The following is a 23,690-nucleotide window of genomic DNA, read 5'->3' on the forward strand; positions in this document are numbered from 1 at the left end:
GTGACGTTTTGCTGGCATTGTGGTGATGGTTCGTTCTCCCGACTGATGCAGTCGGACTTGGACACAGCGTGAAAATAAGAAATGAAGATTCATTTATACTAAAGAACAGACTAGGTACAGAAAACACTTGCACAAGGCACTAACAACAGAATGAACAGAACTAGCATGGGAGCTAGAAAGAACTAAAGACGCTAGCATGTGAGTTAGGGAACAAACAAAAGAGTAGCGTGGAAGCTAAGAAGTATCAAAAGTCTTTTACCACAATCAGGAATCAGCTTGCCAAATACTCTCTGTGACAGTCTCTTGCCGTCATCGTGCGGGTTGCGTGGACCATTCAGGAAGGACATCTTGCTGAGCAGGTTTGACTCTTTTATTTTTCCGAATAAAGCTTCAGTCTAAGTCGGGTTGCTTTTCAGCTCCTCCTCCGCTGCTCGTTTCGGTCTCCTTTTCAATCGGCCGCGTCTTTGTCGATGTGTTCGGTTCGCTTTTGGTCGTTTTCGCTCGTCTGTTTCTGCTGCTGGTTCTCCTGATCTTTCCTCCTTCTCCCCTTTTATACACTGAGAGGAGATAGGCAGATTGTGAGCCGGTGTGTGAGCCACGCACCTGCTCTTGATTGCTGCGGCGTCACTCCCGGCACGCCCCGCCTCTTCGTTCCACCGCATTCTCCGACTCCTGGCCGCCATCTTGAGCAGGGCCAAAGCATGTCCTGCCCCGCTGTCGGCGCCGCCTCTCCACGCTCATTAGTGAAGCATGCTTAATACAAACAGTGGGATTTCTAACAATTGGGAAGGTTTGTGTCATATTTGCCGTCCTACAGTGACAATATTAAAACAAAAAATATATATTTTTGGCTCTAGAACCGCGGGTTGCTGACCCCCGGCTTTAAACCAACGCACTTGCAAGGGAACGTCAGAGCGAGCGCGTATAAAACCAGTTGGGTCGTGCAGACAGCGCATGGCTGAATAGCAAAATGACTGCACTGACAAAATATGCCCGATTAGCACTCCACACAAGTCAATAACATCAACAAAGCTCACCTTTGTACATTCACGCACAGCATAAAATGTTTGGTGCACAAAATAAGACAAAGAATTAGTGGCATAAAACACGTCTGTTTTATGCCACTAATTAGAAATGAAGATTAATTTATACAAAAGAACAGACTAGGTACAGAAAACACTTGCACAAGGCACTAACAACAGAACGAACAGATCTAGCATGGGAGCTAGAAAGAACTAAAGACGCTAGCATGTGAGCTGGGGAACAAACAAAAGAGTAGCGTGGAAGCTAACAAGTATCAAAAGTCTTTTACCACAATCAGGAATCAGCGTCGTCACCTGTTGTATGAAACAGAAACTAGAATCCGAGGTCGAATGAACAAAAAGGGCAGGCTTAAATAGAGGGGATAATCACAAAGCAGGTGCGCGTGAAAGACAAAAGGCAGGTGACACAGATGCATTGCTATGGAAACGGAACAAACAGGAAGTGCCACCAGGAACTAAGGGAGACAAACTAACCAGATGTGATACAAAACGGAACCAAAAACCAGAATATGACATGATCCAAGTAGCGGATCATGACATTTGCAAAAATTAAAAGTGGAATGAGGTGAAATCTAACTAAAAAAAAGTTCAATATTGACACAAAGCTGCAATGCAGGCTGTTTTTTTTTCTTTTGTCTATTTTTATTATTTTTTTATTTTTTGCCATTGCTAAAAAATAAAATAAAAAATAAATGTTATAACGAATTATTGACCTATTCAATGCTCCAATTATTTAAAATATTTTTATGTGGAAAATATTGCATATATCGTGTGGTTGCCATACAAAAAAATCAGCATTTTCTTTGACAAAAAAGCATGAAACAAACAAAATCATAGTTCAAACTTAAAATGGACGGATATATCTGAAGTTGATCTCGTATCTTAAGTGTTGAAAGTAAAAAAAAAAACAACTAATAAAAACGTATCACTTTATGAGTGAGGCACCTTTTGGATCCCAAATATATTTAATGGAATTATATTTATCTTTTTACTGTGATTATTTAAAATTAATAATTAGAATCAATGGTGTCCTGCATTATTGATCGGTTTAAGGCTCTAATTTCTTCACATTAACATCGCTTTCTGAATGTTTTGGGCAGTGGAGGAAATACTGCACATTTCAGTTTTATTATAAAAACAGTTGTCTTTGACAGAAAAGACATAAAACCTTTTTTTTTTTTTTTTTTTTAAAACGTTATATCAACCTGAGGTTGATACACTGTAAACCAGGGGTCACCAAACTTCTTGGAACCAAGAGCTACTTCTTGGGTACTGATTAATGCGAATGGCTACCAGTTTGATACACACTTAAATAAATTGTCAGAAATAGCCAATGTGCTCAATTTACATTTAATAAATAAATCTATATATATATATAAAAAATTATATTTCTGTCATTCCATCGTACATTTTTTTTCCTTTTACGGAAGGTTTTTTGTAGAGAATAAATGATTAAAAAAACTCTTAATTGAAAGTTTTAGAAGAGGAGAAAACAGGAAAAAAAAAATGAAAATTTATTTTTGAAACATAGTTTATCTTCAATTTCGACTCTTTAAAATTCAAAATTTAACTGAAAAAAATGAAGAAAAAAACTAGCTAATTCGAATCTTTTTGAAAAAAAATTAAAAAAACATTTATGGAACATCATTAGTAAATTTTCCTCATTAAGATTAATTTTTGAATTTTGATGACATGTTTTAAATAGGTTAAAATCCAATCTGCACTTTGTTAGAATATATAACAAATTGGGCCAAGCTATATTTTTAACAAAGACAAATCATTATTTCTTCTAGATTTTCCAGAACAAAAATTTTAAAATAAATTTAAAAGACTTTGAAATAAGATTGAAATTTGATTCTACAGATTTTCTAGATTTGCCAGAATATTTTTTTTTTATTTTAATCATAAGTTTGAATAAATATTTCACAAATATTCTTTGTCGAAAAAACAGAAGCTAAAATGAAGAATTAAATTAAAATGTATTTATCATTCTTGACAATAAAAATATATATATCCTTGAACATTAATTTAAGTTGTCAGGAAAGAAGAGGAAGGAATTTAAAAGGTAAAAAGGTATGTGTTTAAAACTCCTAAAATCATTTTCAAGGTTGTATTTTTTCTCTAAAATTGTCTTTCTGAAAGTTATAAGAAGCAAAGTAAAAAAATAAATGAATTTATTTAAACAAGTGAAGACCAAGTCTTTAAAATATTTTCTTGGATTTTCAAATTCTACAGATTTTCTAGATTTGCCAAAATAATTTTTGGGAATTTTGATCATAATAAGTTTGAAGAAATAATTCACAAATATTCTTCGTCAAAAAAACAGAAGCTAAAATGAAGAATTACGTAAATCAAAATGTATTTATTATTCTTTAAAATAAAAAAATTAATTTACTTGAACATTGTATAAGTTTTTAAAAATCCTAAAATCATTTTTAAGGTTGTATTTTTTTCTCTAAAATTGTCTTTCTGAAAGTTATAAGAAGCAAAGTAAAAAACCCAAATTAATTTATTTAAACAAGCGAAGACCAAGTCTTTAAAATATTTTCTTGGATTTTCAAATTCTGAGTTTTGTCTCTCTTAGAATTAAAAATGTTGATCAAAGCGAGACCAGCTTGCTTGTAAAAAAAATCAAAATCAAAAAATAGAGGCAGCTCACTGGTAAGTGCTGCTATTTGAGCTATTTTTAGAACAGACCAGCGGGCGACTCATCTGGTCCTTACGGGCACCGCGTTGGTGACCCCTGTTGTAAAGATTTACTGTAAGCATTAAATAAATATTAATTTGACTTGTTTTTAATATTTTCTTGACTTAGACCTTTATGGTCCCCGGGAGCCTTAAAGGTAAAAAAAAAAAAAAGAAAGAAAAAAAGAATCCATATATTTTGTAATGGTATGAAAATGAAAACTATCAAAATGGCCCCCGCATGCCGTTTGCGGCCCTCAGTGGAAAAAGTTTGGACACCCCTGTCTTTGAGGACCCACGCCCCCCCGCCGACCCTCCTTGTCGCCCAGTGCTGTGGATCTCTGGAGAAGTTAAGAACTCATCCACAGGTTCGGGCGAGTGTTGGACACATACCTTCGGAGTATTTCCATTGCCGCAATTCTCAAGGTGGAGACACGCCGCACGTCTCCTGACCTGGGATGACAAAGAAAAGGGAGCGGAGAAGCTCCCAGATGCCACCAGGAGTCTGCTCGGTCATTATTGAGAAAAATAAAAAATAAAAAATCCCCTCTGGTGCTGAGATGTCTGGATTGGCAGCTCTCTGGGTGATAGAACCGCTGGAGAACCGAACAAGCTTGAACCACAGACGCTCCCTGTTGAACAGGCCTGGGCAATTATTTTCACTCGGGGCGCCAAATTTAGAGAAAAAAAATGTGTCTGATTTTTAGGAACACTAATACAAAACCTCACAATTATGCCTGATTAAACACTAATTGACAGACCGCCTCAAAAAGCGAAATGGAATTAATTTTTTTTTTTACTGAATGAGACACCCAGAATGTACATTAAAATAAATCATGTGGGATTTATTTTAACTATGACCGATAAAACACTGAACATTGACAACATATGAACGTCACACCCCCTCTTGATTGACATATTTGAAGTTATTTTACCGAATGAGACCCCCAGAATGTCCATGAAAATAAAAAACGTTGGATTTACAATATTAACTATGAACAATAAAACACTGAATATTTGACAACACATAAAAATCAAACCCCCTCTCCATCCACATATTTAAAACAATTTTAGCGAATGAAACACTCAGAATGTACATGAAAATAAAGAATGTGGGGTTTACAATATTAACTATGAAGGATAAAACACTGAATATTGACAACATATGAACATCACACCCCCTCTCCATCCACATATTTTTTTACTGAATGAGACACCCATAATGTACATGAAAATAAATAATGTGGGATTTATGATGTTAACTATGACCGATAAAACACTTAATATTGACAACATATGAATGTCACACCCCCTCTTGATTGACTTATTTTAAATTATTTTACCGAATGAGACCCCCAGAATGTCCATTAAAAAGGAAGTTGGATTTATAATATTAACTATGAACAATAAAACGCTGAATATTGACAACATATGAACATCACACCCCCTCTCCATCCACATATTTAAAACATTTTTACCGAATGAAACACCCAGAATGTACATGAAAATAAAGAATGTGGGGTTTACAATATTAACTATTAAGGATAAAACACTGAATGTTGACAACATATGAACATCACACCTCCTCTCCATCCACGTATTTTTTTTACTGAATGAGACACCCAGAATGTACATGAAAATAAATAATGTAGGATTTATAATGTTAAATATGACCGATAAAACACTAAATATTGACAACATATGAATGTCACACCCCCTCTTGATTGACATATTTTAAATTATTTTACCAAATGAGACCCCCAGAATGTCCATTAAAAAGGAAGTTGGATTTATAATATTAACTATGAACAATAAAACACTGAATATTGACAACATATAAAATCAAACCCCCCTCTCCATCCACATATTTTAATTTTTTTTACCGAATAAAACACTCAGAATGTACATGAAAATAAATAATGTGGGATTTATAATATTAACTATGACCGATTAAACACTGAATATTGACAACATATGAACGTCACACCCCCTCTTGATTGACATATTTGAAATAATTTTACCGAATGAGACCCCCAGAATTTTCATGAAAATAAAGCACGTTGGATTTACAATATTAACTATGAACAATAAAACACTGAATATTGACAACATATAAAAATCAAACCCCCTCTCCATTCACATATTTAAAAAATCTTTAGCGAATGAAACACCCAGAATGTACATAAAAATAAAGAATGTGTGGTTTACAATATTAACTATTAAGGATAAAACACTGAATATTGACAACATATGAACATCACACCCCCTCTCCATCCACATATTCTTTTTACTGAATGAGACACCCAGAATGTACATGAAAATAAATAATGTGGGATTTATAATGTTAACTATGACCGATAAAACACTGAATATTGACAACAAATGAACGTCACACCCCTCTCGATTAACATATTTTAATTTTCTTTACTAATTGAGACACCCAGAATGTACATGAAAATAAAAAATGTGGGATTTACAATATTAACTATAAGAGATAAAACACTGAATATTCACAACATGTGAACATCACCCACTTTCCATCCACATATTTGACATTTTTTAACTGAATGACACACTCAGAATGTACATGAAAATAAAGAATGTGGGATTTACAATGTTAACTATGAACAAACGTCACACCCCCTCTCCATCCACATATTTTATTTTTTTTACTGAATGAGACACCCAGAATGTACATGAAAATAATGTGGAATTTACAATATTAACTATGAAGGATAAAACCCTAAATATTGACAATATATGAATGTCACACCCCCTCTCCATCCACATATTTTACATTTTTTAACTGAATGAGACAACCAGAATGTACATGAAAATAAATTAACTATGAACGATAAAATACTGAATATTGACAACATATGAAAGTCACACCCCCTCTCCATCCACATATTTTATTTTTTTTACTGAATGAGACACCCAGAATGTCTATGAAAATAAAGAATGTGGGATTTACAATATTAACTATAAACGATAAAATACTGAATATTGACGACATATGAACCTCTTCTCAATTGACAAATTTTAATTTTTTTATTGAATGACACACCCAGAATGTACATGAAAATAACGAATGTGGGGTTTACAATATTAACTATGAAGGATAAAACACGGAATATTGACAATATATGAATGTCACACCCCCTCTCCATCCACATATTTTACATTTTTTAACTGAATGAGACACCCAGAATGTACATGAAAATAAATTAACTATGAACGATAAAATACTGAATATTGACAACATATGAACGACACATCCCCTCTCCATCCACATATTTTATTTTTTTTACTGAATGAGACACCCAGAATGTACATGAAAATAGAGAATGTAGCGTTTACAATATTAACTATGAAGCATAAAACACTGAATATTGACATGGGAACATCACACCCCTGTCGATTGACATATTTACATTTTTCTTACTGAGTGAGACACCCAGAATGTCCATGAAAATAAAGAATGTGGGATTTACAATATTAACTATTAAGGATAAAACATTGAATACTGACAACATATGAACATCACACCCCCTCTCCATCCACCAGCAACACAATGAAAGATAAGGGATTTCCCAGAATTATCCTAGTAAATGTGTTTAAAAACATCGGAATCCTTCCCAATGCAATCGCTTTTTTTTTTTTTTTTTTGTTTAGTCAGTCGCTATCAATATCCTCAAACACAAATCTTTCATCCTCGCTCAAATTAATGGGGAAATTGTCGTTTTTTTGGTCCGAATAGCACTTTTTGTTGGAGGCTCCCATTAAAAACAATGTGAATATGTGAGGAGCCCCCACACTTGTGACGTCATCGTCTGCGACTTCCGGTAGAGGCAGGGCTTTTTTCTTAGCACCGACAGTTGCGAACTTTATCATCGATGTTCTCTACTAAATCCTTTCAGCAAAAATAAGGCAATATCGCGAAATGATCAAGTATGACACATAGAATGGAGCTGCTATCCTCGTTTAAATAAGAACATCTCATTTCAGTAGGCCTTTAACATAGTATCTAGTATAAAGACCGCAGGTTCCAACCATTGAAATACTCAGTATAGTTCAAGACTTATGTTAATTAGAAAATATGAATGCGATTCATAATGGCAGCTACACTTTCCATCTTAAAGATCTAAAAAAAATTTGGGGGAATGTCCGGCGGGCCAGATTGAAAAGCTTAACGGGCCTTAATGTCCCAGGTCTGCTGTAGAACAACTCTAAGACTTGGAGGAAAGAGATGCAGAAAGTCAATTAAAAAGAGCACTCGGGCGGAATTTTACATCCGCCAGAGTCAAAATGAAGAAGCTCGCGTCATTCTGTGTTCATCAGGACATTTATTAGGTGTGTGCATTTTCAAATTGCTACTTTTGCTACTAATTCAAGTATTAGACAAGGCAGGCTCACTTATAGAACACAGTTTGTACACAAGGCAGTCCAAAGGGCTTTACAAAAAATTACAATCAATCAATCAATCAATGTTTACTTATATAGCCCTAAATCACCAGTGTCTCAAAGGGCTGCAAAAGCCACAACCACATCCTCGGCTCAGATCCCACATCAGGGCAAGGAAAAACTCAACCCAATGGGATGACAATGAGAAACCTTTAGGGGACCACAGATGTGGGGACCCCCACTGGGCGATCTAACATAATATTGTGAGAGTCCAGTCCATAGTGGATCTAACATACTAGCGAGAGTCCAGTCTATAGTGGATCTAACATAATAGTGAGAGTCCAGTCCATAGTGGATCTAACATAATAGTGAGAGTCCAGTCCATAGTGGATCTAACATAATAGTGAGAGTCCAGTCCATAGTGGATCTAACATAATAGTGTGAGAGTCCAGTCCATAGTGGATCTAACATAATAGTGTGAGAGTCCAGTCCATAGTGGATCTAACATAATAGTGTGAGAGTCCAGTCCATAGTGGATCTAACATAATAGTGAGAGTCCAGTCCATAGTGGATCTAACATAATAGTGTGAGAGTCTAGTCCATAGTGGATCTAACATAATAGTGGGAGTCCAGTCCATAGTGGATCCAACATAACAGTGTGAGAGTCCAGTCCATAGTGGATCCAACATAATAGTGAGAGTCCAGTCCATAGTGGTTCCAACATAATATTGGGAGAGTCCAGTCCATAGTGGATCTAACATAATAGTGAGAGTCCCGTCCATAGTGGATCTAACATAATAGTGAGAGTCCAGTTCATAGTGGATCTGACATAATAGGGAGAGTCCAGTCCATAGTGGATCTAACATAATAGTGAGAGACCAGTCCATAGTGGATCTAACATAATAGGGAGAGTCCAGTCCATAGTGGATCTAACTTAATAGGGAGAGTCCAGTCCATAGTGGATCTAACATAATAGGGAGAGTCCAGTCCATAGTGGGGCCAGCAGGAGATCATCTTGCGTGTAGACAGGTCAGCAGTGCAGAGATGCACAGATGAGCAGTCCACCCTGGGTCCCGACTTTGGATACTACTCCACGAAGGCGAGGGGGATGGAGCAGAAAAGAAACAGCAGATCAACTGGTCTAAGAGGGGGGTCTAAAAAAGAAAGCAAAAAATAAAGTACAAAATCATATTTCAAATTAAATTCAGGAAATGCAATTATCATTAAAAAAATATGATTAATTTAAATGAATCAAATACTGTTGATAAAATATTTTTACACAGTTGTCTTCTGCACAATTAAATGAAAGTGTTTCAGGGTGGATTTGAACATTGCCAATGTTGTCATATCTTCAGGAACATTATTCCAGATTTCAGGAGCTATTCCTCTGATTTTGTTTTCCACGTGGTAAAAAGCCGCTTAAGTTGTTGACTTCATGTGGCTGTTAAGATTCAAGTTTGAGTTTATTTTTACCCCAGATTTCTAACCTGTGTAGTAGGTTTCAGGAAGAGGGTCTCAAGGTGACTATTAATAGTTTCTCTTTGCTTCTGTGGGCCAAAGATTTTGGTTTTGTCCGAGTTTAGTGGAAGAACATTGTTTTGCATCCACACAGTTTGGCATCTTTATATAAGATTGCAACAACTGATTCATTAAATCGATTAAGACTTGTTTCAAAGCTTTGATTTATATTTTTTCAAAAGTTAAAACTCTAAGCTTATTATGAAATTTACAAAGAAAGTTTAGTTTTCAACCAGACTTTGCATAGACCGAGGGATTTATATTTCTGAAGTCATCACGAACTGTAGCAACAACTCCTGTGTCATGTTTGAAATCACAAAACTTGTCAGGTTCAAACACTGATGACATATATTAAACAAGACAAGAAGCAAGGAAATTAAACAAAGACAGAATTCAATTCAGCTCAATTTGAGGAGAGACGCTTGGACATATGTACCCTTGTACAGTGTCATTACGCTCTGTTTCTAAACGACCAGGGTCGTAAACAGTTCACATAAAAGTTTGGTTCAAAAAGAGGTCATAAAACAGTTCAAAAAGAGGTTCGTAAAACAGTTCAAAAAAAGGTTCGTAAACGAGTTCAAAAAGAGTTTCGTAAAACAGGTTGAAACATTGACGACATTTATCAAACAAGACAGAGAGCAAGTAATTAAACAGACACAGAATTCAATTCGGCTCAATTGAGGAGAAACATGTACCCTTGTACAGTGTCGTCCCACGCTCTGACGAAAGATTGCTCCTCTTTTATTCAGACTTTCCCCTATTACATGGCAACAGCTGTTTCTAAAGGAAGGGGGTCGTAAACAGCCGTTGCCTTTGGTTACAACACAGCTCGAAGAAAACGTGCCTGGAGGGAGGTCAGGCCCTGCCTCCTCCCTGCTTTGTAGATCTCGGATAAAGACAAAATCTTACAAAAGACTTTGAAATAAGATTAAAATTTGATTCTACAGATTTTATAGATTACAAAAAAGCAAAGAAACCGACACCCTCATGTCGCTCCCATTCTTACACAGTGGAGTTTTACAGGCCTTTTAGATAAGGGACAAACTGTAAAAATGTATTATTAATCTACTGCATGGATGGATGTTCATTTACTGTTAATATCTGCTTATTTTCTCTTTCAACATGTTCTATCTACACTTCTCTTCAAATTTAATAATCACTTATTCTTCTCGTCTTTGATACTTTACATTAGTTTTGGATGATACCACACATTTAGGTATCGATCCGATACCAAGTTGTTACAGGATCATACATTGGTCATAGTCAAAGTCCTCATGTGTCCAGGGACGTATTTACTGAGTTTATAAACATAATATGAATTTTAAAAAAGGAAGAAAGATTTTGTGATGCTAAAAAATATTGATTTAACCATAGGAGTATCGACTAGATACGCTATTGTACTTGGTATCATTACAGTGGATGTCAGGTGTAGATCCACCCGTGGCATTTGTTTACATTGTGAGCTATTGTATCCTCCTACGGTGTGTAGTGAAGCATGTTTAGCTATTCCTTGTCCTGCAGTGATAATGATACTCGTAAGAAACTCACTTTTTTGTCGCCATGGAGGCGAGGATTAGTGATTTGGAAGTAGTGAAAACACTACAGACTGCGGCTGAGGGCTCCTCTGCTCGTAAAACCAGCGATGTAACGACGTGACGATGCGCCGTCATGCCCTGGAACCGATACTTTTCAAACAGAGTATAGTACCGTTTTTGATTCATTAGTACCGCGATACTATAATAGTACCGGTATACCGTAATACAGTGGTCACCAACGCGGTGCCCGCGGGCGCCAGGTCGACCGTAAGGACCAGATGAGTCGCCCGCTGGCCTCTTCTAAAAATAGCTCAAATAGCAGCACTTACCAGTGAGCTGCCTCTATTTTTAAAATTGTATTTATTTACTAGCAAGCTGGTCTCGCTTTGCTCGACATTTTTAATTCTAAGAGAGACAAAACTCAAATAGAATTTGAAAATCCAAGAAAATATATTAAATACTTGGTCTTCACTTGTTTTAATAAATTCATTTATTTTTTTACTTTGCTTCTTATAACTTTCAGAAAGACAATTTTAGAGAAAAAATACAACCTTAAAAATGATTTTAGGATTTTTAAACACATATACCTTTTTACCTTTTAAATTCCTTCCTCTTCTTTCTTGACAATTTAAATCAATTTTCAAGTATTTTTTTTTATATCATTGTAAAAAATAATAAATACATTTTAATTTTTCATTTTAGCTTCTGCTTTTTCGACGAAGAATATTTGTGAAATATTTCTTCAAACTTATTATGATTAAAAGTAAAAAAAATATTCTGGCAAATCTAGAAACTCCGTAGAATCAAATTTTAAATCTTATTCCAACGTCTTTTGAATTTCTTTAAAAAAAATTGTTCTGGAAAATCTAGAAGAAATAATGGTTTGTCTTTGTTAGAAATATAGCTTGGTCCAATTTGTTATATATTATAACAAAGTGCAGATTGGATTTTAACCTATTTAAAATATGTCATCAAAATTTTAAAATTGATCTTAACCAGGACAAAATACTAATGATGTTCCATAAATTCGTTTTTTAATTTTTTCAAAAGATTCGAATTAGCTAGTTTTTCTCTTCTTTTTTTCGGTTGAATTTTAAAGAGTCAAAATTGGAGATAAACTATGTTTAAAAATTTAATTTTCTTTTTTTTCGTGTTTTCTCCTCTATTAAAGCGTTCAATTAAGTGTTTTTTTCATAATTTATTCTCGCCAAAAAAACCTTCCGTAAAAAGAAAAAAAAAATGTACGACGGAATGACCGTCAGAAATACCCATTTTTTTTAAATATATATATATATATATGTATTTATTAAAAGTAAATTGAGCAAATTGGCTATCTCTGGCAATTTATTTAAGTGTGTATCAAACTGGTAGCCCTTCCCATTAATCAGTACCCAAGAATTAGCTCTTGGTTTCAAAAAGGTTGCTGACCCCTGCTGTAAACCTTAATTATAACCTTATTAACAATAAAAGAAACAACACACCAGTCTTTCCTCGTCTCCCGTTGCGGCCCTTCCAGGGACAAGAGGTAGAAAATGGATGGATGGCTGCTCAATACTGACATGCACAATGATGCTATGTAGAAAAGTTGACAAAATGTGTTTAAATGTCAATTTTTATGCTGGCCTATCAGCTTCTAAACAGGGACACTAAATATATACTTACATTTTATTTTACAGGGGGCTGGATCACCTCTGGTGGAAAAAAGAGCGACAAAGAAAAACTTTACTCAAGGATAGGAAGCACATCATTATAAGAGGGAAGCGATTTAAAAAAAAAAAGGGGGGGATATGAAAGAGTGAGGAGTTAGTCGCCTTTGGCTACTCCGACTGGCTTCAAAAGCATCTTGAGATCTTTTCCTCTCGCAGACCCTCGCTCTGCCTTGTTGTTTGACTTTATTTGCAGCCTCGTGCTCCCACTCGGGCTGGGGAGTCTTCCATTAAATAATCAATCACACGGGGCAGCGTGTGTGTGTGTGTGTGTGTGTGTGTGTGTGTGTGTGTGTGTGTGTGTGTGTGTTTGCATTCTTGTATTTCTTGCCTTCTTGAGACATCAACAAGGAAAAGTACCTTCTATATGCGGATTAGTGGTGAAATCTATCAAAATGAGGGTAGTCCCCAAAAGGACGGATTTTTTAACTTGACTGTTTGTCGGTTTTAAAAGAGCTCCCCCTCTGGTCAACATATGAAATAACAAGTGTGTGTAAGAAATCGAAATGCGCCCCCTTAGGCCAAAATAAATTAAGAAAATAAATAAATATGTATATAGAGACATACTATAATAACTTGAAGTATATAATGAAGATTAAAAAACAATTTCAAACAGAAAAAGACAACAACTAAAAGCTTATCTTTTTTATATTTGCACAGTATGTATATATTATTGATGTCGTAAATTTTCAGAGGTTTTAAGAAGATCAGAAATACAAGAGTGAGTGTGTGAGTGTGTGAGTGTGTGAGTGTGTGAGTGTGAGTGTGAGTGTGAGTGTGAGTGTGAGTGTGAGTGTGAGTGCGTGTGTGCGTGTGTGCGTGTGTGCGTGTGTGTGTGTGTGTTTCTACCCTTCTAGAGACATCAACAAGGAAAAGTACCTTCCAAATGAGGACCGATGGTAAAATCTATTAAATTGAGGGTGGTCCCAAAAAGGAGGGATTTTTATCGCTTGACTGTGTGTCGGTTTTAAAAGTGCTCCCTCTCCCAACATATGAAATAACAAGTGTGTGTAAGAAATTGAAATGTGCCCGCTTAGGCCAAAAAATAAATTAAAAAATGTATATAGAGATATACTGTAAAAACTTGAAGTAAATAATGAAGATTAAAAACCAATTACAAACAAAAATAAATAAAAGCTTACCTTTTTTATATTTGCATAGTATTTATATATTATTAATGTTGTAAATACAAATCTTTATATATTGAGAAAGAGTGGTGCTAAAGAGGTAGGCATTTTTCGGAGGTCTCAAGAAGATAAGAAATACAAGTGTGTGTGTGTGTGTGTGTGTGTGTGTGTTCTTGTATTTCTACCCTTCTTGAGACAACAAGGAAAAGTACCTTCTATATGCGGACTGGTGGTGAAATTTATAAAATTGATGGGTGGTCCCCAAAAGGACAGATTTTTTTAACTTGACTGTGTGTCGGTTTTAAGAGTGCTTCAAAACTGGGCAACATATGAAATAACAAGTGTGTGTAAGAAAGTGAAACGCGCCTCTTTTGGCCAAAAATAATAATAAAAAAAAAAAATATGCACATAGAGACATACTGTAATAACTTGAAGTAAATAATGAAGATTAAAAACCAATTACAAACAAAAATAAATAAAAGCTTGCCTTTTTTATATTTGCATAGTATGTATATAATATTAATGTTGTAAATACACATCTTTATACATCTAGAAAGGGTGGTGCTAAAAAGGTAGGCATTTTTTGGAGGTGTCAAGAAGGTAAGAAATACAAGAGTGTGTGTGTGTGTGTGTCTGTGTGTCTGTCTGTCTGTGTGTGTGTTTCTACCCTTCTTGAGACAACGAGGAAAAGTACCTTCCATATGCGCACCGGTGGTGAAATCTATCAAAATGAAGGTGGTCCTAAAAAGGACAGATTTTTTTAACTTGACTGTGAGTGGGTTTAGAAGTGCTCCTCCTCTGGTCAACATATGAAATAACAAGTGTGTGTAAGAAATTGAAATGTGCTTCTTTTGGCCAAAAATAATAAATAAATAAAAATAAATATGCATATAGAGACATACTGTAATAACTTGAAGTAAATAATGAAGATTAAAAACCAATTACAAACAAAAATAAATAAAAGCTTACCTTTTTTATATTTGCATAGTAAGTATATATTATTAATGTTGTAAATACAAATCTTTATACATCTAGAAAGGGTGGTGCTAAAAAAGTAGGCATTTTTTGGAGATCTCAAGGAGGTAAGAAATACAAGAATGTGTGTGTGTGTGTGCGTGTGTGTGTGTGTGTTTCTAACCGTCTTGAGACAACGAGGAAAAGTATCTTCTACATGCGCACCGGTGGTGAAATCTATCAAAATGAGGGTGGTCCCCAAAAGGACAGATTTTTTTAACTTGACTGTGAGTGGGTTTAGAAGTGCTCCTCCTCTGGTCAACATATGAAATAACAAGTGTGTGTAAGAAATTGAAATGCGCCTCTTTTGGCCAAAAATAATAAATAAATAAAAATAAATATGCATATAGAGACATACTGTAACAACTTGAAGTAAATGAAGATTAAAAAACAATTACAAACAAAAATAAATAAAAGCTTACCTTTTTTATATTTGAATGGTAAGTATATATTATTAATGTTGTAAATACAAATCTTTATACATCTAGAAAGGGTGGTGCTAAAAAGGTAGGCATTTTTTGGAGGTCTCAAGGAGGTAAGAAATACAAGAATGTGTGTGTGTGTGTGTGTGTGTGTGTGTGTGTGTGTGTGTGTGTGTGTGTGTGTGTATGTGTGTGTGTGTGTGTGTGTGTGTGTGTGTTTCTAACCTTCTTGAGACAACGAGGAAAACTATCTTCTATATGCGCACCGGTGGTGAAATCTTTCAAAATGAGGGTGGTCCTAAAAAGGACGGATTTTTAAACTTGACTGTGAGTGGGTTTAGAAGTGCTCCCCCTCTGGTCAATATATGAAATAATAGTTTGTGTAAGAAATTGAAATGCGCCCCCTTGGGCCAAAAATAATAAATAAATAAAAATAAATATGCATATAGAGACATACTGTAATAACTTGAAGTAAATAATGAAGATTAAAAAACAATTAAAAAAAAAAAAAAAAAAAGCTTAATTTTTTTATATTTGCATAGTTTGAATATAATATTAATGCTGTAAATACAAATCTTTATACATCTAGAAAGGGTGGCATTTTTTGGAGGTCTTAAGAAGGTAAGAAACACACGAGTGTGTGTGTGTGTGTGTGTGTGTGTGTGTGTGTGTGTGTGTGTGTGTGTGGGTGGGTGGGTTCTGGCAGCTTCTACCCAAACGGGGGCACAGAAGCGAGCGTGTCCCACCACCCCCTCACATCTGTCTGCCACCTCGCACTTCAATCAGCTCCCGTCCTGGTGCGACCGCGGCCACGCCGGCCTAATTACACACCGGCACGACTGCTGAGGGGAGAGTAAGTGGAGGTGTGAAGGTAATTACCTGCCTTTGCCTCCCTCTGCCGCTCTTTTGTCTCTCATCATGCGTGACGCGCTGTCAACGAGGACATTACTCCCTTCTCCCTCATGGATAATGGAACAAGGATTTCATTTGAATGATAAACAAAATGACTGCAGCAGGAAGATCACTGGCACCTGCCCGCCCCTCGCCGCCGTCCGTGCATACTTGTATTATGCAAAAAAACAAGGACGGTGTCCCTCCAAGGCATTTTGGGACAATTACGGGCGGGCGTGCGAGCAACGCCACCTTGCTAATGCCATGCAGCGGCTCTTTTATCGGCGCCTCGCTACTTTCATCTGCAAAGTTCTACACGGGCTCCCGTGTTCGCTGCATTAGCATTGGACTTGCAAAAACTCAGGCCCTTTAATCACGGCGTGACAACAAAGTGTGAGGGCCGGTGCCGTACATGTCCAGGGGGTGGAAGTAGGACTCTCGACCTTGTCAGAACAAGCGAATCAAATGTTACAACATGAAATATGGATGCGCAAAAGGTGAAAAAGTCAATATATTTGCAAGAGAGAGACTACTCGGCAGCACATAGCTGCAGTTCTGTTTGTTTACATTTAGCAAGACTTTCAATTCAAAACATTCCATCCAACCATCCATTTTCTACCGCTTATTCCCTTTGGGGTCGCTGGTGCCAATCTCAGCTACAATTGGGCGGAAGGCAGTGTACACCCTGGACAAGTCGCCATCTCATCGCAGGGCCAATTCAAAATAAATAACACAATAAACGTAGGCTTTATTTTACCAAAAATCGAACAGTACATTAAACATATGTTTATTATTGAAATCTATGAAAAATGTAATCCTTAAATAAAATAGTGAAATTACTAGACAATTTATCTTTTAGTAGTAAGTAAACAAACAAAGACTCCTAATTAGTCTGCTGACGTATGCAGTAACATATTGTCATTTATACACCTATTATTTTGTCAACATTATAAGGGACAAACTATTTAAATGGATCAATAATCTATTTGTTCATTTGTGAAGTGTGAAGCGATATATGTATATATATTTATATAGCGCTTTTCTCTAATGACTCAAAGCGCTTTTACATAGTGAAACCCAATGTCTAAGTTCCATTTAAAGCAGTGTGGGTGGCACTGGGAGCAGGTGGGTAAAGTGTCTTGCCCAAGGACACGACGGCAGTGACTAGGATGGCAGAAGCGGGGATTGAACCTGAAACCCTCAAGTTGCTGGCATGACCAATCTACCAACCTAGCTATACCACCCATTTACTGTTAATATCTGCTTATTTTGTTTCAACATATTCTATCTACACTTCTGTTAATATGTAATAATCTCTTATTCATTTATAATCTCGGCGCAGGGGAAAAACGACAAAGTGTGAGGGCCCGGTGCCGTACATGTCCAGGGGGTGGAAGTAGGAGTCTCGACCTTGTCAGAACAAGCGAATCAAATGTTACAACATGAAATATGGATGCGCCAAAGGTGAAAAAGTCAATATGTTTGCAAGAGAGAGACTACTGGGCAGCACATAGCTGCAGTTCTGTTTGTTTTCATTTAGCAAGACTTTCAATTCCAAACATCCATCCAAACATACATACCGCTTATTCCCTTTGGGGTCGCTGGTGTCAATCTCAGCGACAATCGGGCGAAAGGCAGTGTACACCCTGGACAAGTCGCCAACTCATCGCAGGGCCAATTCAAAATAAATAACACAATAAATGTTGGCTTTATTTTACCAAAAATCGAACAGTACATTAAACATATGTTTATTATTGAAATCTATGAAAAATGTAATCCTTAAATAAAATTGTGAAATTACTAGACAATTTGTCTTTTAGTAGTAAGTAAACAAACAAAGACTCCTAATTAGTCTGCTGACGTATGCAGTAACATATTGTCATTTATACACCTATTATTTTGTCAACATTATAAAGGACAAACTGTTTAAATGGATCAATAATCTATTTGTTCATTTGTGAAGTGTGAAGCGATATATATATTTATATAGCGCTTTTCTCTAGTGACTCAGAGCGCTTTTACATAGTGAAACCCAATGTCTAAGTTCCATTTAAAGCAGTGTGGGTGGCACTGGGAGCAGGTGGGTAAAGTGTCTTGCCCAAGGACACGACGGCAGTGACTAGGATGGCAGAAGCGGGGATCGAACCTGAAATCCTCAAGTTGTTGGCATGACCAATCTACCAACCTAGCTATACCACCCATTTACTGTTATTATCTGCTTACTTTGTTTCAACATATTCTATCTACACTTCTGCTAATATGTAATAATCACTTATTCATTTATAATCTCGGCGCAGGGGAAAAACGACAAAGTGTGAGGGCCCGGTGCCGTACATGTCCAGGGGGTGGAAGTAGGAGTCTCGACCTTGTCAGAACAAACGAATCAAATGTTACAACATGAAATATGGATGCGCCAAAGGTGAAAAAGTCAATATATTTGCAAGAGAGAGACTACTCGGCAGCACATAGCTGCAGTTCTGTTTGTTTTCATTCAGCACATTAAATATATGTTTATTATTGCAATTAGGGCGGTTTAGCTCGGTTGGCACAGTGGCTGTGACAGCAACTTGAGGATTTGAGGTTCGATCCCCGGCTTCCGCCATCCTAGTCACTGCCGTTGTTGTAATGATCCGCTGGCCGGATCATATGTGCTGTGGACTTTTGAGATTGTTTGTCCACTTCCTGGTTTGTTCTGTCACCATGGTTGCCTATAAGTTTCACCTGTTCCTTGCTTTTGACGCACACCTGCTTGTTGATTAACATCCTTATTTAGGCCTGCCCTTTCTGTGACTCTTTCTCGAATCCTAGATTTTGTTATCCATGACAAGTGACGACTCTGCTCCCTGTTTCTGGTAAATCTGTTTTGTACTTATTAGCTTCAATGCTATTCCTGTGTTTAGTTCCCTAACTTCCATGCTAGCGCTTTTGGTTTGCTTTTTCTGTCTAGCACCAGTGTTTTTGTTCTTAGCCTGTTTTTAGTTTAAATAAACCATTATTTCTTTCCTGTACGCTGTGTCCGAGTCCGAACTGCATCCTGAAAGAACGCACAATCACCACCGTGCTCAGCAAACGTCACAGTTGTGTCCTCGTGCAAGACATCTTTAACTCACCTGCTCCCAATGCCACACCCACACTGGTGTAAATGTAACTTGGATATTGGGTTTCACTATGTAAAAGCGCTTTGATTCACTAGAGAAAATCGCTATGTAAATATAATTCACTTCACTCCAATTTAGTCCTTAAATAAAATAGTGAACATACTAGACAACTTATCTTTTAGTACTAAGTAAACAAACAGACTCCTAATTACTCTGCTGACGTATGCAGTAACATATTGTGTCATTTATACACTTATTATTTTGTACACATTATAAGGGACAAACTGTAAAAATGGATTATAAATATATTTAATTCACTGTTAATATATGCTTACTTTGTTTCAACATGTCCTAGGGCGGTATAGCTCTGTTGGTAGAGTGGCCGTGCCAGCAACTTGAGGGTTCCAGGTTCAATCCCCACTTCCGCCATCCAAGTCATTGCCGTTGTGTCCTTGGGCAAGACACTTTAACATTGGGTTTCACTATGTAAAGCGCTTTGAGTCACTACAGAAAAAGCACTATATAAATATAATTAACTTCACTTCACATCGACACTCTGTTAAAAAGCAATAATCACTTATTCACTTATAATCACGACACAGGGGTAAAACGACAAAGCTTAAGGGCCAGTTGCCGTACATGTCCAGGGGGTGGAAGTAGGAGTCTCGACCTTGTCAGAACAAGCAAATCAAATGTTACAACATGAAACATGGATGCGCAAACGGTGAAAAAGTCAATATGTTTGCAAGAGAGAGACTACTCGGCAGCACATATCTGCAGTGCTGTTTGTTTTCATTTAACAAGACTTTCATTTCAAAAACAAATAACACATTAATCTTATGTTTATGATTGCAATTAGGGCGGTATAGCTCGGTTGGTAGAGTGGCCGTGCCAGCAACTTCAAGGTTCCAGGTTCGATTCCCGGCATCCTAGTCACTGCCGTTGTGTCCTTGGGCAAGACACTTTTAACTCACCGGCTCCCAGTGCCACCCACACTGGTGTAAATGTAACTTATATATTGGGTTTCACTATGTAAAAGCGATTTAAGTCACTAGAGAAAAGCGCTATATAAATATAATTCACTTCACTTCACTTCATTAGTCTGATGATGTGTGCAGTAACATATCGTGTCATTTATCTAGTTATTATTTTGTCCATATTATAAGGGACAAACTGTAAAAATTTATTATTTATCTATTTGTTCATTTGTGAAGTGTGAAGTGAATTTTATTTATATGGCGCTTTTCTCTAGTGGCTCCAAACGCTTTTATACAGAAAAAACTTGATATCAAAGTTACATTTAAACCAGCGTGGGTGGCACTGGGAGCAGGTGGGTAAAATGTCTTGCCCAAAAACACAACGGCAGTGACTAGGATGGCAGAAGCGGTGATCAAACTTGCCCAAAAAGGTGAAAGTCAATAAGTATGTTTGCGAGAGAGAGAGACCACTCGACAGAACATAGCTGCAGTGCTGTTTGTTTTTATTTAGCAAGACTTTCAATTCAAAACAAATAACACATTAAACATTGGCTTTATTTTTTTAACAAAATTCGAACAGTACATCAAACATATTCATTATCAAAATCTAAGGAAGATGTAGTTTTTAAATAAAATAGTGAACATACAACTTTTAGTAGTAAGTAAACAAACAAAGACTCCTAATTAGACTGCAGTAACATATTGTGTCATTTATAAACCTATAAGTTTGTCAACATTATAAGGGATAAACTGTAAAAATGGATCAATAATCTGTTTGTTCATTTGTGAAGTGTGAAGCGATATATATATTTATATAGCGCTTTTCTGTAGTGACTCAAAGCGCTTATACATAGTGAAACCCAATATCTAAGTTCCATTTAAACCAGCGTGGGTGGCACTGGGAGAAGGTGGGTAAAGTGTCTTGCCCAAGGACACAACGGCAGTGACTAGGATGGCGTAAGCGGGGATCGAACCCGGAACCCTCAAGTTGTTGGCACGGCCGCTCTTACAACAAGAAACCTGGATGCGCACAAAGGTGAAAAAGTCAATATATTTGCCAGAGAGAGACTACTTGGCAGCACATAGCTGCAGTTCTGTTTATTTTCATTTAGCGAGACTTTCAATTCAAAACAAACTGAAGTTATTTTAGTTTATTTTGCTGCCAATAAACAGCTGGGGGGGGATGTTGTTCAGCAGTGACTAAAAAAGGCATTTCAAGTCTCCCAAAAACTACAGCGGCGCGGCTTCACGCAACGCCGGCGCCACCGCCGCTTAAAGAGTGACTCGTCAGAAGTGCACCTAAAAGGGGAGCACTGAACATATATTGGTTAACATCCTCTCACTGCAACTACAATTAATGTGTGAACCTGAGCTTGAATCGCACTTTGTGGCACACGCCTGCCAATCACAGTGTTTGTTGTACGGTCTTGTGATACGTGCGTGTGTGTGTGTGTGTGTGTACTCGCACTATAGTGTCAGGCGGCTGTGTTTACTGGTCGTTTGAAGACGACAAACAACCTCTTGTGCTGCGCCTAAACTCACAACAAAATAAGGAAGCGAAGGAAGGAAGAATGTATGTTGGTAGCTACACTATATTGCCAAAAGTATTTGGCCACCTGCCTTCACTCACATATGAACTTGAACTCCAAAATTTAAAATTGGTATCCTGGAGCATTCAAGGTTTCTTTTTAACTGGAACTAAGAGGCCAAGCCCAACTCCTTAAAAAAATAACCCCACACCATAATTCCTCCTCCACCAAATTTCACACTCGGCACCATGCAGTGCGAAATGTAGCGTTCTCCTGGGAACCTCCAGACCCAGACTGGTCCATCAGATTCCCAGATGGAAAAAGCGTGATTTATCAGTTCAGTGCTCTAGAGCAGTGGTCCCCAACCACCGGGCTGCAGAAGGATTTTTGTATATTTTTTTTAATATTTATTAAATCAACATAATAAACGCAAGATAGACTTACAATTGGTGCACCAACCCCCAAAAAAACTCCCTTTTTCATGAGAAAAAAATAATTAATATTTTATTATTTCTTTTATTAAATCAACATAAAAAACACAAGATATACATACAATTAGTGCACCAACTCAAAAAAACTCCCCTTTTCATGACAAAAAAATAAAATTAATAATTGTTTACATTTTTATTTTATTTCATTATTTTATTATTAAATCAACATAAAAAAACACAAGATATACTTACAATTAGTGCACCAACCCAAAAAAAATCCCTTCATGACAAAAAAATAAAATTAATAATTGTTTTGATTTGTATTTTATTTTATTATTTTATTATAAAATCAACATAAAAAACACAAGATACACTTAACAATTAGTGCACCAACCCAAAAAAAAACTCAGTTTTTCATGACAAAAAAAAAGAAAATTAATAATTTTTTAATTTTTTATTTTATTTTAATATAATTGTTCTTCTTAATAGATCAACATAAAAAACACAAGATACACTTACAATTAGTGCACCAACCCCAAAAACTCCCTTTTTCATGACAAAAAATTAAATTAATACTTTTTTTAATGTTTTATTTTATTTTATTATTTTTATTATTAAATCAACATAAAAAAACACAAGATATACTTACAATTAGTGCACCAACCCAAAAAAACTCCCTTTTTCATGACAAAAAAATAAAATTAATAATTGTTTTAATTTTTATTTTATTGTATTATATTTATTATTAAATCAACATAAAAAACCCAAGCTACACTTAACAATTAGTGCACCAACCCAAAAATCTCAGTTTTTCATGACAAAAAAAAGGAAATTAATATTTTTTTCATTTTTTATTTTATTTTAATATATATTTTTTCTTATTAGATCAGGGGTTGGCATTACGTCGATCGCGATTGACTGGTCGATCTCGGAGGGTGTGTCAGTCGATCTCAAGCCAGGCATTAAAAAATATACATAAAAATGAGCAATCATCAATCATACCAAGACTTCACTTTCGTCAGTTGTTTGACATTCTCGGCACCAGAGGATCTCGTGAGATGACGCTGGCTGCTGCGAGCTCATATTTAAGAAAAAAAATCACTAACAGGGCGGACGCAGAGAAACACATTTTATTTCTAGAGACTCCGTACCTACTGTCAAAACTCTAAAGACCGACTGCACAGTTCCTGTCTTCACCATAAAAGACCTGTTTCATCCTGCCTGTGCTAACAAAATAAGAATCTCAGAAAGCTAGCGTGCACAAGCTAGCAAGCTACGGAGTTTGATGCCAATGTATTTCTCCCCCGCCC

This window comes from Nerophis ophidion, linkage group LG12 (assembly GCF_033978795.1).
Source record: "Nerophis ophidion isolate RoL-2023_Sa linkage group LG12, RoL_Noph_v1.0, whole genome shotgun sequence".
Classification (NCBI taxonomy): Eukaryota; Metazoa; Chordata; class Actinopteri; order Syngnathiformes; family Syngnathidae; genus Nerophis; species Nerophis ophidion.